This window comes from Pleurodeles waltl, chromosome 10, assembly GCF_031143425.1.
Source record: "Pleurodeles waltl isolate 20211129_DDA chromosome 10, aPleWal1.hap1.20221129, whole genome shotgun sequence".
Classification (NCBI taxonomy): Eukaryota; Metazoa; Chordata; class Amphibia; order Caudata; family Salamandridae; genus Pleurodeles; species Pleurodeles waltl.
In genome coordinates this window covers 838318441-838334094 of record NC_090449.1, presented here as the reverse complement: position 1 = coordinate 838334094, position 15654 = coordinate 838318441, and positions in this window count along the sequence as shown.

Sequence of the window (15654 nt, the reverse complement as noted above, 5' to 3'; positions counted from 1 at the left end):
GTTTGAAGGGCTGGGTGTGGTCCTCACATGCTGCACATGTTCTTGGAAGGTGTGCAGAGCTGGGTGTGGTTTGAAGAGCTGGGTGTGATCCTCACATGCTGCACATGGTCTTGAAAGGTGTGCAGAGTTTCAGTTATTATGCAAATGAGTTGGATTAACACATGGCCTAGGGAGGAGTGTTTTAAAGAAGCCTTGGTAAAAGCAAGGCCCAATGTGTAAACAAAACAGCACATTAAACAACATACACAGAAGCCTAGGGGGGGGGAAGGTGAAATAACAAGAAAGGCTTTTAATAGTAAGTTTAAAAGGGAGCTATTACAGAACCCACTAGTGCAGTGAGAGGGGACATGCTCTTTGCTGTGTACAAACCCTAACAGAAGAACTACAGAAGAAGAAGGACTGCACTGCTGGACCCCTGACCTGCACCTGGACCCTGCACTCTCGAGGACTGCACCCGCTGCACACCTGGGCTCCACCACAAGAAGGACTTTGACTGGCTTCAACTGGTTCAAGGAGGGACTCCCTGTTTGCTACAGGTACAAAGGAGCTGCCCAGAGTCCCCTGCATCAAGTCCTGCAAGCAGAGCCTAGCTGACCAGCGTCCAGTGGCCATTTGAGGATTCTGACCAGGTGCATTCTGGGAATTGTAGTCCCAACTCCCAAGGAGCAACTCAGAGCTTCTGGAACTTGGATCAAGTTGTGGACACTTCAATGACCAAAAAAGGACCTCTGGAAGAGAATCCAGAAGTTTGGAGACATTTGGAGCAACTCTATAAGTTGAAGAGGTGCATTTTGGCAGTTGTAGTCCCAGACTCCTAGAGGCAAACCAGAGCCTCTGAACCCTTGTCTGGTGCTAGGGACCACTTTCCTGAATCAAGAAACACTTCTTAAAGTAAGTGTGACAGTCTTACCTCGTGGGTGGCCTGATCTCTAGACTTTTTTTTAACCCTTTGAGCGCTAGTTGCCTCTATGTGCTAGAAAGCATTAATTCTTTAAAAATTCATACCTCCGGTTCCCCTTATCCGATAATATTTGTTTTGGTGTCATTTTAAAGATAAAAATATAATACATTTTTATAAACTGTATTGGATTTTTATTGTGTTTTGTGTTTTACTTATTTACTGTTTTGTGATTTTTTTATGCTTTACACATTTGTCTCCTAAGTTATGCCTTGTCGCTCGTTGCCAAGCTTCCAAGGGTTGAGCTGGGTTTAATTTATTGAGACCTAACTGGACCTAAGTGGAGGTTAGTGGCCTATTGCTAATTGTAGGTACTTACCTGTCCTTACCAATAACCCTTTTCCAACAGTCACATAGCAGAAACTGTACAACGCATGCCTTTGTTTGTTGGATGTCATCTCTGTAGGATGGACATATATGTCCAAATGAGTGTTCTGTGGAACAGGTACATAGCACAGACCCCCACCCCCTGAAGTGGCACTAGTATGCATTTGTTAACCAACATGTTCACACATAGAAAGGGAAGACACACTCTGAACCCACCATGCCAGTCCCTTCATTGTTACTCATGTGTGATATTGGAGTTTGTACTCTGGCAGGAGCCTGTAGGAGCCTGTAGGGACTGTATGCACAGAGTCATCCCCACAGAGTATGAATGTGTTGTTCCATTCACGCCTAAGGAGTTTACCCTTCAGAAGCCACAGATGTGTGATCTGTCTCATAGTGGATCACTTCTCAGCCAGGTTGCTCAAGCATGTCCCACATGAGGTCAGTAATATGGCTTAGTCATTGTAGGGCCTGAGCAGGCTGGTGGGTTGGTGTGCAGATTGGGAAATGTATGTCTATAGTCATGGCCCTGTACTTCTTGGATTGAATGTGTCACACTTGGGGAGTATTGACAAATAGGAAAGTCCTAGCTTGATGTTACTGACATATGTGACTCAACCATTTATGATGAAACTTATGATCCTAATTTTGTGATTTGTCTTTTGCATCGATGCAGGTCAACGTCCATCAAATAAAGGGATATGGGGAGCCATCACCAAGAAGGTGCGGACCCTAGGGGTCCACTACCGGTGGAGTGCTCACTGCAGAAAAAGGTGGGAGGACCTGAGATACTGGGCCCAGAAGATCACAGAGGCCCAGCTGGGGCTGTCCTCCCAATGTGGGCAGCGTGCCCATTGGACCACGACCCTCTAATGGCCTGCATCCTGGTGGTGGCCTATCTTGAGCTTGATGGGCTTTTGAGGGCAGCACAGCAGCCACGGGAGGTGAGTACAGGGCATATTACTGCCTGTCCCGTTGCCAAGTGATTGAGTGAGGTTCTGACAGCTCCCCCTGACAATTAGGGTTAAGCCATGTGTCACACAGCAGATGAGAGATTGTTTGTGTAGAGATGTCATGTGTTGTATACTGATATGCCTTGCCTATAGGACCAGGGACCTAGGACACAACTTTGTTCAATCCACAAACCATGTGCTCTTCAGGGACCACCTATGGCTGTGTACATTGTTCAATCATGTACTGTTTGTTGTTGTGGTGGGTGTAATTTCTATGCAACAGACCACTACTCCTTAGTATTACAGGCCAAAGGAAAGTAGGTGATCAATCACTGTCCTCTGCCATGTGTCTGGGTAAATGTGTATATTGGCATCTGCCACCCAGAAGCTAGTTTTTTTCAGCATATGATGGGTGCTGGTTCCTCACTGCAGTCTGTAATGTGAAGATGTCCAACATACATGTGACAGGGTTTACATTGTTTTTGGATGCAGTTATAGGTAACAACTTTCTCTTGGGAAGTGGAGAATGTTCATTCACATGATTTATGTACCATCAATGTTAGCAACAGTCATTGTGCCTACATGTCAGCATGTGTCCCTTTCTCTTTAGAAAACATTTGAAGATGCAGTTTCATGCATGGTCTACCTATGTTGAAGGGATGATGTTTGTATACCCTCACATATTTGTGCATGGCAAACTTTGTGGTAAAGTACATTTACAATGTGGGTAAATATCATTTTGTACTACTGACAGGAGTGTGTCACCATTGTTTATTAGCTGACACACACCCTCACCCGTCATAGCATGCCGTTTGGCATGTACAACTGCAGTAGCAATAAGGGACATGTCAGAGAGGCCTAGATTTTAAAGCCATAATCTGAATATCTGTGCCCTTGATGTGGCATCATGTGGTAAAATTGCACTGCATATGTGTAATGGTTAAGGTTTGTAACCTGACTGTTGGTATGCATCATGGAGTGACTTGTAGTTATGTTGAAATCACATGTGTTTGGGTACAGGCATTCATCCACAGACAGACATCTGGGTTTGCATGAGCAAAATGGGGACAGTGATGTAGCTTCCCATTGGGGAACATTTTGAGGGCCTTCTACAATTCATTCCAAATTTCTGTGTCTCTCCAACATGCAGTGAACTATTGGCTTCTACGGAAGCAATCTGTGTATGTAATTTGAAGGGGAGCAGACAGAATGGGGATTACGCTGGGCCTTGCTGGTTCATTGTATTGTGGATTTTGGGACCATCTCTCCCTGACATCTTGCAAATGATGTCTATAGTGTTCATTTCTCTGCCAGATGTGTGGCCTTTCTGAGCAACATTAATACTATCTCCTTGACTGTATTGGGACAAATATCACTTGGTGAAGTGTATATTGTTGATAAGATTCCAGTGTGAAATTGGTATTTCCCTGTCACCTTCTCTAGGATATTGTAATGTTGTCATCAACATGGCATGATTTTGCATGTGACAAACAAATGTGTGCATGACCTTGTGTGGGATGTGTGGAAATGCATTTTGTATTGGCCTACAATTGTATGCCAACAGGTGACTGTGGTCTGTTGCGTGGGGCAAAGATTTGAGGGTGCTGGTATCTCCTAATGGATGAATGGTCATTGTGATTGCACAACTTCAGCCATGCAATTGTAGTTGTGTGAGATCCTGATTTTCCTATGGGCAACTGTTGACAGTTCAGATGGCATGAATGCATATGGTATGGCCCACGTATTGGCCAAGTAGCTGGAGTTTGTTGCTGGGGTCAACTTGACATCATGGTAATGTTTGCTAATCTGAGCTGTTGTTCAAGTGTGATCATGGACATGTGATGACCCTATTTCTTTTTGTATGCAGCATCAGCACCTACAAGCGAAGGAGATGGGGCAGAGCGGAGTGGGAAAGCATCTGGCCACGGGACCTCGGGTCAAGGCACCACTGACACAGAGGGACCCAGTGGCCCGGAAGGTGAGAGGAATGCAAAGCTGGAGACCGCAACATCATCCTCATCATCATCGGATTCCTTCTCCAGTGGACACTCCCTAGTGGTGGCAGACTTATTGGGGAATCCCCCAGTATCATTCTTGTCTGCCATCACTCGTTGTATCACCGCCCTCCCTGATGCCCCCCACCCAGTTGGCCATGCCCGCTCAACCAAGAGAAAGGGGGTCTCCCTTGCCGCAGGCACCACAACCCCAGCCCCTGTTACCCCTGCTGCCCTCAGTGAGGAGGCTTTTGACCTCCTGAAAAGTATCTCTGTGGGTCAGTCAGCCATTGTGAATGCCATCAAGGGATTGGCCACCCAACTGCAACAAACCAAAGCATTCCTGAAAAGCGTTCATGGTGCAATAGCTTGCCTAGAGAGATCTTTTCAGGCTTTGGCCTAATCACTGACGGCTGCCACCCACCCCCCACCTTCTGGCTCCCCTCCACCTCCATCTTCCCAATCCAAAACCCCCATTCCCCTCCCAACCAAAGCACGCAGAGCAGCATGCATCCACATCAATACACAAGAGGAGCACACACAAACACAAGCACCACAAAACACACCAGCCTGCAAGCAACCAACATCTACCCACAAACACAACAGTCATGACTTCCCCAGACACCCCCACCACCCCCAGCATCACACACATGACATCAGGCATACCCACAGGCACAACACCAACAGTCACCCCCATCATACCCACAGACACCCCCCAGCAGACCCCCAGTCATCCACCACAGGCACCTTACCTGCACACACCACAACTACAGACACACAGACATCCACCACATCCAGCCAACCCACAGTCACCACCCTAACAGTCACACACACATCCACCACTCCATCCCCAGCACCTCCACCTCCCAGTCCCCCAAGACACACAAATGCACTCACTCACCCTCCCAAGGGTGACCCACTACACACAAGCATACCTCCCATAAGCACGCACTCGTGACATTCACACCGACACAGCATACAACCACTCCCTCGACCTCCAAATCACAACCCCCTCCTTGTGTTGTGTGGCTACAGTTGTGTGTGTTTAGGCCTGCTTGCTGCTCCCTTTGCTGTTGTTTGTATTATATGACTTTGGGGGCAGTGCTGGTGTCCCCCAAGAGAAGGGTATATGGTATATGTTGTCATCCATACATATGTGTGTTGTATGTGACGACAGTCCATGGCCTGTGTGGAATGTGAGCGTGTGAGTTGTATTTGTGGCTGTGATGTTTGTGTGTTCTTGGTGATGTGTGAGACAATGTTTCATACACGTCATTGTCCCTGTGCCTGAGATGTGTGGACGTGTCTTTTTGTGTAGTGTTGCTGTGCAGTGTGAGTGAGCTGCCCAAAGGGGTCCTATTGTGGCTGTGAATGTGTCCGAATTCATGTATGATTTGGTATGTGTACACTTTGAGATGGGTCTGGCGGCTTAATGGACTAATGTGTCCACTGTAGGGGCCTGTGTTTGACCTCATGGTCACAGGTTCAAATCCTGGCTGGTCCACTCAGCCTTTCATCCAAGTTCTGAGGTCGATAAAATAAGTACCATTGAGTTGGGTAACAATAAATATCTGTTATTCAGTGCCAAGAGGCCTATGGGTGAATCTGCGCTTTACAAATACACATGTTATGTTACACGGTGCCTGTAGTGTGACCCCCTACGATGTGGATGACGGTGCTTCAATCTGTTGTTAAGGTTAATGACACAGGTAGTTGCCCATGGCGGCACAGAATTTGTACCCCTTTGATAATCAACAACAGCGGCATGTTGTGTGTGATGGGTTCCACGGCAGCTTTGGATGTGTAAAGCTGCCTGCAGGTGAGTGTCTTCCTTCATACTGTGTATTTCCCCTTTCTGAGACGTGGTGGTTGGACTGCCACAGTCACATTGGGGTTGTGCAACCTCGTAATGTGTCCAGCAGAAACACTGTCTCTGCTGACCTATTTGTGCTGCCTCATGGACCATGGTGGTTTGTGCTGCTTGGAAGTGTCAGCGGAACCGCAGCGGTCTTTGCTCCATAGGCCAGCATGAATCGTAATATGGCTTTCCGACAGCCAAACCGACGATGGTTGGACCGACACTACCACAATGCTCGTAATGAGGCACTAAATCTCTTGTATCTTAAAAAATTCTCTAATGGGGCTTAGAACACACCCATTACTTACCTTTACGTACCATTGGCTTGCTCCCATGTGTCTCCCACGTCACTTTACTTATAGATGGCTGGCTCCCATATCACTCTCCTTTCCTTGCTGGTCAGTGCCTCCTCCTTGCCGCCCAGCTCCTGGACTCTGCTTCCAGTGGCCAATGTTCTTCCACTAGCTGCATGTTTCTGGAGGTACTTTATGTTTAGTTTCAAACAGCAGATATCTGCATGAGCTGTGTGACTTGTGCGATCTGCCTGAGCATTATTTTATGGCTCTCCCCCTACCTTCGTGAGTGACTCTCAAACAAACAGCAATCATGGAACTGTTTTCCTTCCAGCGCAGCAGTTAAGTGGTTATCAGCTTTGATCAGAACAATGCTGCAATTACGACTTAACTACAGAAACAGGCTTTTCTGCTCATGTTCTGTGGTTACTAGGAACCCGCAGCTCTGTTCTTGTTTTCTTACAATACCAAACATGCCATGGAGTTGCAGTGTATCCTCTTACCACACTAAGGAATACTGGTGAAGACATACAATGATTTAATTTCTTTATTTAGTAAGCTCCAATACACAGGTAATAGGTCTGCTTTGTTCCTCCATTGAGCAACTGTCAAATACAGAACACTCACCCTTGGAACTCTTATACATCACATAGTAAACTGTGCCATTATGCTAAACATGAAATAAGTAACATTACAACACAAGCCCTCTCTTAACACATAAAAAGGAATAATCCAAAAAATAAAATAATAGGTGAAATAATAAATGTAAATGCATAACACAATACCTTATGTGTTCACAATATATTTAATCCAGCACAAAATCTTTCAACCAACCAGGCAATTCCCTCTTCTGCTTAGCATCATTGCAACATTTGTTCTACCAATCCACTACTAGGTCTTTCCACACTTCGCTCATCCTCATTACCAAACTCAACAGCTGTGCTAGGAGTGTTATCTTTATCCCATGATGTAGATGTAGATGGTCTTTTAACGTTGTCTACCATGTCTTCCAGTCATATAGAACCTTTAGCACATAACACATCATTCACCTCACCTTCCCCACAACGTTAATCTGAACATAAAGCAATGTGCTTCAGGTTAAATATTTTCTCACTCTGCAATCTTACAGAATTCTGTAATAATTATTTTATTTTTTCTGGTTCGAAGAATTGACTCTCCCCCTTTGCCACCTTATAAGATTTTTGAACTTGCACCCAATCACCCGCTTTAATCTGAATGGGTCTCATGTACCTTATTATAATATAATTTACTTTTATCTTGTGTCCTTTCCAGTCTTTTTTGTGCACTATCCAAAGACCAATGTTCCATCTAGCAATCACGTAACCATGCAGGACTACATTTTCATCTAGGTTCCCTAGCTCACATTGCTACAAATGGGTTAATTCCAGTAGCTTCATTCTCAGTTACTGAATACGTCCATACAGATTTCCAAACAGCAATATGCCAATTATAATGTTTTCTTATTGCTCTTTGAATAACCCACTTTAACACTCTGTTGAACCTTTCTACATTTCCATTCCCACTGGGGTTATAGAGTGAAGTTGGTTTATGTGTTAAATCTACTCTTTAGAAGTATGTCTTAGCAGTCTTTGAAATGAACTGTGCACCATTGTTACTCAGAAGCAATGCCGGGATTCCTTCAGAGCAAAATGTTTTGTCTAAAAACTTTAATACCGATGCAGTATCAGCTCTTCCTACTTTGTCTACAACTGGCCACTTCAAAAAAAGATCCATCAATACAATTACATACTCTTGCTGCTCTCCAATAGGACCCACTAAATCTACAGCTACACATTCCCATGGTAGTTTTGGACTAATTTCTGATCCATAGGTGATCTTAAAGTGTGTAAGGTTTTGCATGCACACAAATATTGCAAGCCCTAACAACCCTTTCCACTGCCTTGTCCACCCTGGCCACCATAAGTGCTCTTTAACCAGTGACTTGGTTCTCACTACTCCAAAATGGCCCCCAGGATGTAATTCTATGATCATTTCACGTAATGCACTGGGAGGAACAATCTTACTTCCCCTCAAAACCAAATCATTGTCAATGGATAATTCTGACTTAACTACCCTGAAATGTCTTCACCCCTCTGACAACGAGTCCTTCTTGGGCCACCCTTCCCTCCAACATGTATCTTAAGATTGTTTGCAGTTCCAAATCCTCCTTTTGTTCTTTCTCCCACAATTCTTTTTTTACAGCAGGTTTACTCGAGACATGAATAAGTGCAACCTTGAAATCATTCCAAGGATCCTCCTTACACTCTTCTAATGACACTGCATTCTGGATAAATATTGTGCCATTCCATTATACTTTCCTGGAACATACACCATCCGGTAAATCTTCAATTCTCATGGACAATCTCAACATCCTGGCAGATGCCACCTCACTTCCCTCTGAAGAGAGTAATTTAATCAAAGTTTCATAATCGCACTGAAAATTAACCATTTTACTCCACACAAAGGAGCGAAAATGTTCTTAACCCCATGCACTCACAATCACCTCTCTTTCTATAATGGGATATTTCTCCTCCGTAGACGTTAAGGATCTTGATACAAACAAAATTATGTTATATTTCCCCCTGGTATCTTTTTGTGACAGTACAGCTCCTAACCGTGTTTTACTTCCATCAGTAGTTAGTAAACAGTCTAGTTGAGGATTAAAACTGCTTAAGTTGGTTACTTTACACAAATATTCCTTGATGACATTGAATTCTGCTTCACACAGAGAGTTCCACTAAAACTTTACTTTTTTATTAATAAGTAGCCTTATATTGTAAACTTTATCAGCAAAATTCGTAATCAATTTAGTGCAAAACTCTGCCATTCCAAAACACTATCTCACTTCATCCTTGTTAGAGGGAGCAGGAGCATCCGTGATTGACCTAATTAATAACGTCTTAGACTTTACCCCTTCACCACTGATGACGTGTCCCAAATAAGTAACATTTCTTTCTGCAAACTTGCACTTACTCAGCTCAACAGTCAAACCCTTGTCTTTTAACATTCTCAATACACATTGTAACTTTTCATCATGTCGTACATTGTTTTCTCCAAACACTAAAATACTGTCCTTTTTCCTTTTCAAACAAACTTGAGCATCAAAGGTTAAAAAACAGCTCTGGCTGATGCTAAATCAAATGGCAACCTTTTAAACTAGAAACAGCCAATATGAGTGATGAAGGCTGAGAGTTTCTTAGACTGGGGCGTAAGTATACTTTGGTGATAAGCTGCAGATAGATCTATAGTTAAGAACCACGTAGCAACTTTCAAGCATGATACCATTTCTGTGATTTTTGGTAATGGGAAGCAAATCAACAACAAAGTTATTATTTAAATGTCGCAAATTCAGACAAGGAAGGATTTACAGTTGCTACGTTGTGCAATAACCTCAGGTGAGATTCATTCAGAGCTTTCTATCAGCTCTATAACATCCATTTGTACCAATTTTTCCAATTCAGTAGACACTTCGAGCCATATGTACGAACACTTTTTCCCATAGACAGAATGGGGAAAAACCTTTACTACATCTGGCCCTTCATCTCTCACCATTATAGGTACTGGTCCCAACTTATGTACTTTCGGCTGAGCATGTCCCTTTAGTACAATGTCATGCTCAAAACCATTTAATTTTCCTAGTTGTTTGCTGAAAATCTTAAGAAATTTCCTTCCCATCTCAACTTGTACTGACCTTTCTTCATCCACCACAAGTACTTCAATGTTCAGTACACATTTATCCTGTAGATTCTTGTCAATATTCAAATTTCCAATATCAACCTCCGTATCACTATCACTGTGACTTTTCTGTTCATAAATGCATTTTACGCTGTTTTTTTTCTTTTTGCACAACTTCCTAAAGCGGCCAAATATGCCACAATTACTACATTTTTATTTCAATGCTGGGCAAGTTTTAGAAAATGCTAAGTGCTATTTACTGTCACAGCGGTAACATCGCCTCTATTTACTTCCTGCTTGCCCTATGTAATGAATTTTTTGCTCTTTCTCTTGTCTACGGTTAGTTACTTTGCAAATACATTCTCCTTCGTTGTCAGGTTGTTTCAGTTCTGTTGCACATCTCCCTGAAATTTGTGTCTTACATACTATAGCTACTACCTCCTCAAGTGGAGAGTCACCATTTAGCCATAACCGCTCCTGTAGGGCTGAGTTATTAGCATGCATGACAAGTTGATCTCTAAAGAGATTACCATGTAACACACCAAACTTACAGTCAATGGCCAATTTCTTTAAGTCTGCTATATAATCATCAACAGATTTCCCTTTATTTTTTTTGCTCCGAAAAATGTATACCTGGTAATGCCAATACACACTTTAGGCGCAAAATATTTATCTAAATCTTGTAGCACTGCTGAAAAAAACTTTCCCATCCCCACCAAGTGATGTTTGTGGCATTCAGTTATACGTTTTTGGACCTACTGGTCCTAAAGAATGTAGGAGAATTATTTTTTCTGTTCTACTGACTTTTTTCCGTCTTCATCAATGGCACTAATATAATTTATAAAATAGTCCTTAGACTCCACCCATTTCATTGAGGGCTCCGTCTCCGAGACCCACAATGCAGGTGGAGGACTAATAGTAAAATTCTGTCTTGCCATGCTGATTGATAATAAGGCTTGAATAAAGTCACATTTATATATATATATATATATATATATATATATATATATATATATATATATATATATATATATATATATATATATATATATGTTGGTCCTCACCTGTTTCCTGTGTGAAATTGCCCAGGACCAACTTATGTCTTCAATTCTTCCTTCCTCAATACGTAAAGAAAAGAAAAATATTTATATTCACTGCTCCCCAAACTCCGATGGCAGCACATGCGGTAAAGACACACAATAATGGATTGAGCTGCAAATCTTCCTCAGCGAATCTTTACTGGTGTAGAAGTTTAGTTTAGTTTAGTTTATAGATTTGTAGAGCACATGGCTACCCGGGGGCATCCCAGTGCTAAAGTACATCATGAATGTCGGAAGAGCCAGGGGAAGCAGATTAACTGGGAAAGAGAATGTTTTTCAACTTCCTCCTAAAGAGAAATTCAGAGGATTCCTGACGGCATTCAAAGGGCAGGGCATTCCAGAGCTGAGCAGCCCTGATGGAGAACGAATTACCTCCCCATGATCTCTTGACCGAAGGGATGTAAACCTGTCGAGAAGAACGAGATCTAAGAGGTATAACGGGCAAGTAAAGAAAGATCCGTTTTCTAAGGGAAAGGGGACCCTTATTGTGTAAGGCTCTGTGAACAAGACACAGAGCTTTAAACTGAATGCGCTGCTTAATCAGGAGCCAATGAAGAGCTGCAAGTGCTGGATTAGCGGAAAGATGCCTTGGGGTATTCATGAGAAGTCTAGCTGCCGCGTTCTGCGTAACCTGCAGCCTCTTTATTACATAATCTGGAGAACTAAGATATAGAGAGTTCCCGTAGTCCAGGCGGGAGAGAACTAGGGCTTGTACAAGAATTCTTCTGGCAGCGAATGGCAGAAGTCCAAGAATCTTCCTGACACTTCTAAGTAAGCCGAAGCAGATCGAGGAGATTCTTTTAGCTTGTGGCTCCATAGTTAAGCGTGGGTCAAGCAGAAAGCCGAGGCTTTTTACTTGTGTTATTGGAGGAGGCAGGCTGTTAAAAGCCTCAGAGTACATAGCCAGAGGGGCGGTAGGGGCGCCATTACCTATAATCATTACCTCTGATTTGCTGTCATTAAATTTCAGTTTTGACAGGGTCATCCAGTCCCCAATATCTTTCATGCAGTCGGCCAGGTTGGCAGAGGGGGAGTCCCTACTACTAGAGAGGGAAACCACCAATTGCGTGTCTTCAGCATAAGTGACCATAGAGAGGTTATAAGGAGCGACTACTGTGGCCAAGGATGACAGACAGATGTTAAACAAGGTGGGGCTTAAAGATGAACCCTGCGGGACTCCACAAGATAGAGACCTGACATCAGACAAAAAAGAGCGATCCAAAACTTGAAAGTATCTTCCCGTGAGGAAGGAGGACAGCCAGGCAAGGGCTGGACCACCTAACCCTATCTTGGAAAGTCTATCAAGGAGAAGAGTATGATCGACAGTGTCAAATGCTGCACTAAGATCAAGGAGGATAATAGCAGCATGACCACCTTGATCTAGAAGTTGCCGAGCAGATTCAGTTACAGTAAGGAGTGCTGATTCTGTACTGTGATGGGTTCTGAAACCCATTTGAGAAGGATGTAAATGATCGTGGCTCTCAAGATGCCTGGTCAATTGCAGGTTCACGTGCTTCTCCAGAATTTTTGCCAATATAGGAGGTACATAAGATATGAAGGCAGTCATGGCAATGTACGTGCATATGAAGTTTCTATTACCCACAATTCACTCCTCCCAGGAAGACTGCACGAGCCAGGCTAATTGTGTTGGTGAGCAAGAATGGATGCGCGAGCCATTAATGTGCTAAAGTGCACGGGAATTAATCCTTCAATCTCACACAATCCATCTCGCGTCATCTTCGGTATTGTAAGTAGACAAGAACGTTACAGATTTCAAGTAAAATTCAACTTGCATTTCTGTGTGCTGCTCTTCCTTGCTAATTCCTTGCCTTAAATCACAGTTAATGTTTCCGTGATCTCTTCCACGAAATATGCAGAAAGGAATGCATGTCCAATATTATTTGCTTTAGTCGCTTTATGAAAGAATGCAAGGGTCCTTTAAAACTTGTCACCAAATTGTTGTGGAGTATCCTCTTACCACAATAAGGAATATTGCAGAAGACATGCAATGATTTAATTTCTTCATTTCATAAGTTTCAGTACAAGGAAACAGGCCTGTGTTGGAGCGAATATACTAATATGAGCATATTCTAATGATCTGCGTATACATACTAATGAGAAATAATGACAAATGAAACTAATAATTGAAAATAACGTGTAATGAGTAAAATGTGCCCACGGGGAGTGGTCACCATGTATGTTAACATTACTAAAATAATATGAAAAATTTATTAATATGTCACAATTGCTGATATATTCTATGCTTTATAATCCTTCTTATCCTTAATTTAGCCGAATTAGAGGCCTGGTCGGCGCTGGGCCTTGCTTGCTTAAACGTGGAGACTCGATGAGCTGCCAAGGACTGGAACTGGAGAAAAGGACCTTGAACTGTACAGAGTTCAAATGAGCTCTGCTAGAATTTTCTGCAATGTACCAGCGGACAGGAGACGATCAGAACAAATTGATACAATTATGTGTAGAGTAGGCTAAATGTACTTTCCCAGGACTCGAACAATGGAACCACTGACTAAGAGACTGTGGCAACAATTTTGTTACCTGAAGGGCCGGATGATGTTCTCATCAAGAGAAGGACCAATCATATTAATGGAACTTGATGCTTGAACCAACGCAAACAAGTGGTAAACAAAGACTATAGGTTAGAATCATGACCCCAGATAAGGTTGACCAATTAGCAAATTGTGGGACGGACTGAGAGGTCCTAATAAAAAGTCATGACACAACAAGGGAAATCAGTGTGGAGAGGCAAACGTTGATAACGTCAGGAGACGCTGTCCGAAGTGCTGATATTTGGGCTTGCTCCCTGTGAGCCCAAGTCTTGCTGATGACTGATGACCTGGAGACGAAGACTGACTTGTTGCTGATCTATCTTGGATAGATAGCTATAAAATGTTGACTGACTAATGTGTACTTTTTCTTCTAGGTACCAACTGCGCTGTTTTAACATGTTTTTCTCTCGTAGATAGATTTTTCCAAATTAATGATTTCTGACTTAATTGTTTTCACATGAAGACCCACATGCTGATGCTAATTTGAGATTGGCAGGTTGACAAGGGCGGCTTATGGTGACTACAGACTGACTGACCTGCATAGCTGAATTATTCAATGTTCGATTTGCTGAACTAGGGTTGATGTTTATTATTGCTTACTAATGAATCTTGGTCATTTGTTGCTCATGATGCTGATAAAGTTTGATTAACAATAAAGTCGAAATGAAGGTTTTTGATTAGACTTGTAACAAATAGGGAATAAAAAAAGATTAACCTTTTTGAGAGTGATGGTATTTTTTTGTTAGATAAGGTTTTAATGGCATTGCATGTTGATTATAATGGTTATTGAGGTTTCATTGGTTACCGCTTAACTAGGATACTATATGCGTTCCAAAAGATTCATCGACCTATACGCGTCCTCTTGTAAGTTTACTTACTAAGGACAAGGCGCGCTAGCAGTTTTTGGTAGCAGCCTGATGGTTAGTTTCCTTAGGGAACTAGTTGAGTGGTGACTAGTGGTTATGGTAGTAGTTTAAGTTAGGTTTATTTGTTTGTATTTTATGAGGTTTGAATTTTGTTTTTCTGAAATGTCAATGGTAGCAAAGATGATGTCCACTTAGACCCAGAAATGACTTTCCCAGATCCTGGATCCTGTTGGTAAGATTGAATATGTTCCTGGCGTGTTTTGAGATAGTATGAGAGAAGTAGATTGTGCTTGCACAGGCTTAAGCAAAATCGCAGGTGAATTGTGATGTATGTGAGGTAAGCAGGAAGTCTGTGTACTCCAGTTAAAGGGTTAGTAGGAGTGTGCGTACTCCAAAGTATATTGACAAGTGTAGGAGACACTAGGGTATATGTTGTAATCTGTCTGGTTTAATAGGTTGATCGGGAGTGGTCAACAAGTCAGAGTGAATGCTAGATGAATAGAAGAAGCTTCAACTGAGATTTGGTGAGTTCTATGTGCACCAGGACAGACCCAGAGGTCAGTTGAGAGTAAAGTTTGCAGGTCAAATTTTACTTGCGAATGTGGGGGACTGGGAAAGAGGAATAGCTAAGGAGCTAGAAAGTGTCATTAGTGAAAATCCGATAGGTCCCTGAAGCGACTGTGTCCCCTCCTGTAGTGAACCAGCAGGTTTGTTTTAGTTATTATTTGGTGAAGACGCTTGCAATAAAATTGCATTAGTTGAGTGGAATTGAGTCAAGGAGGACAACCTGCAAGACTTTGTCAGCCGCTGTGAGTTACTGTGACATCAGTGTGTGCCGCGCTGGAATAGGTCGGTTAGTGTGAAGAGCCGCGACCGGATTGGCAGCCGTCCATGAGAGACAATTGGTTGAGAAAACAGGTGAAGGGAATCTTGGGAGTAAAAGTCATTTCATTTATTGAATTTGTAGTACACAAAACAGGCAAAATTAAGTTTTTCAAGGCATTTAAGAGTGCAATGAAGGGTGATTCATACATTAAGGCGT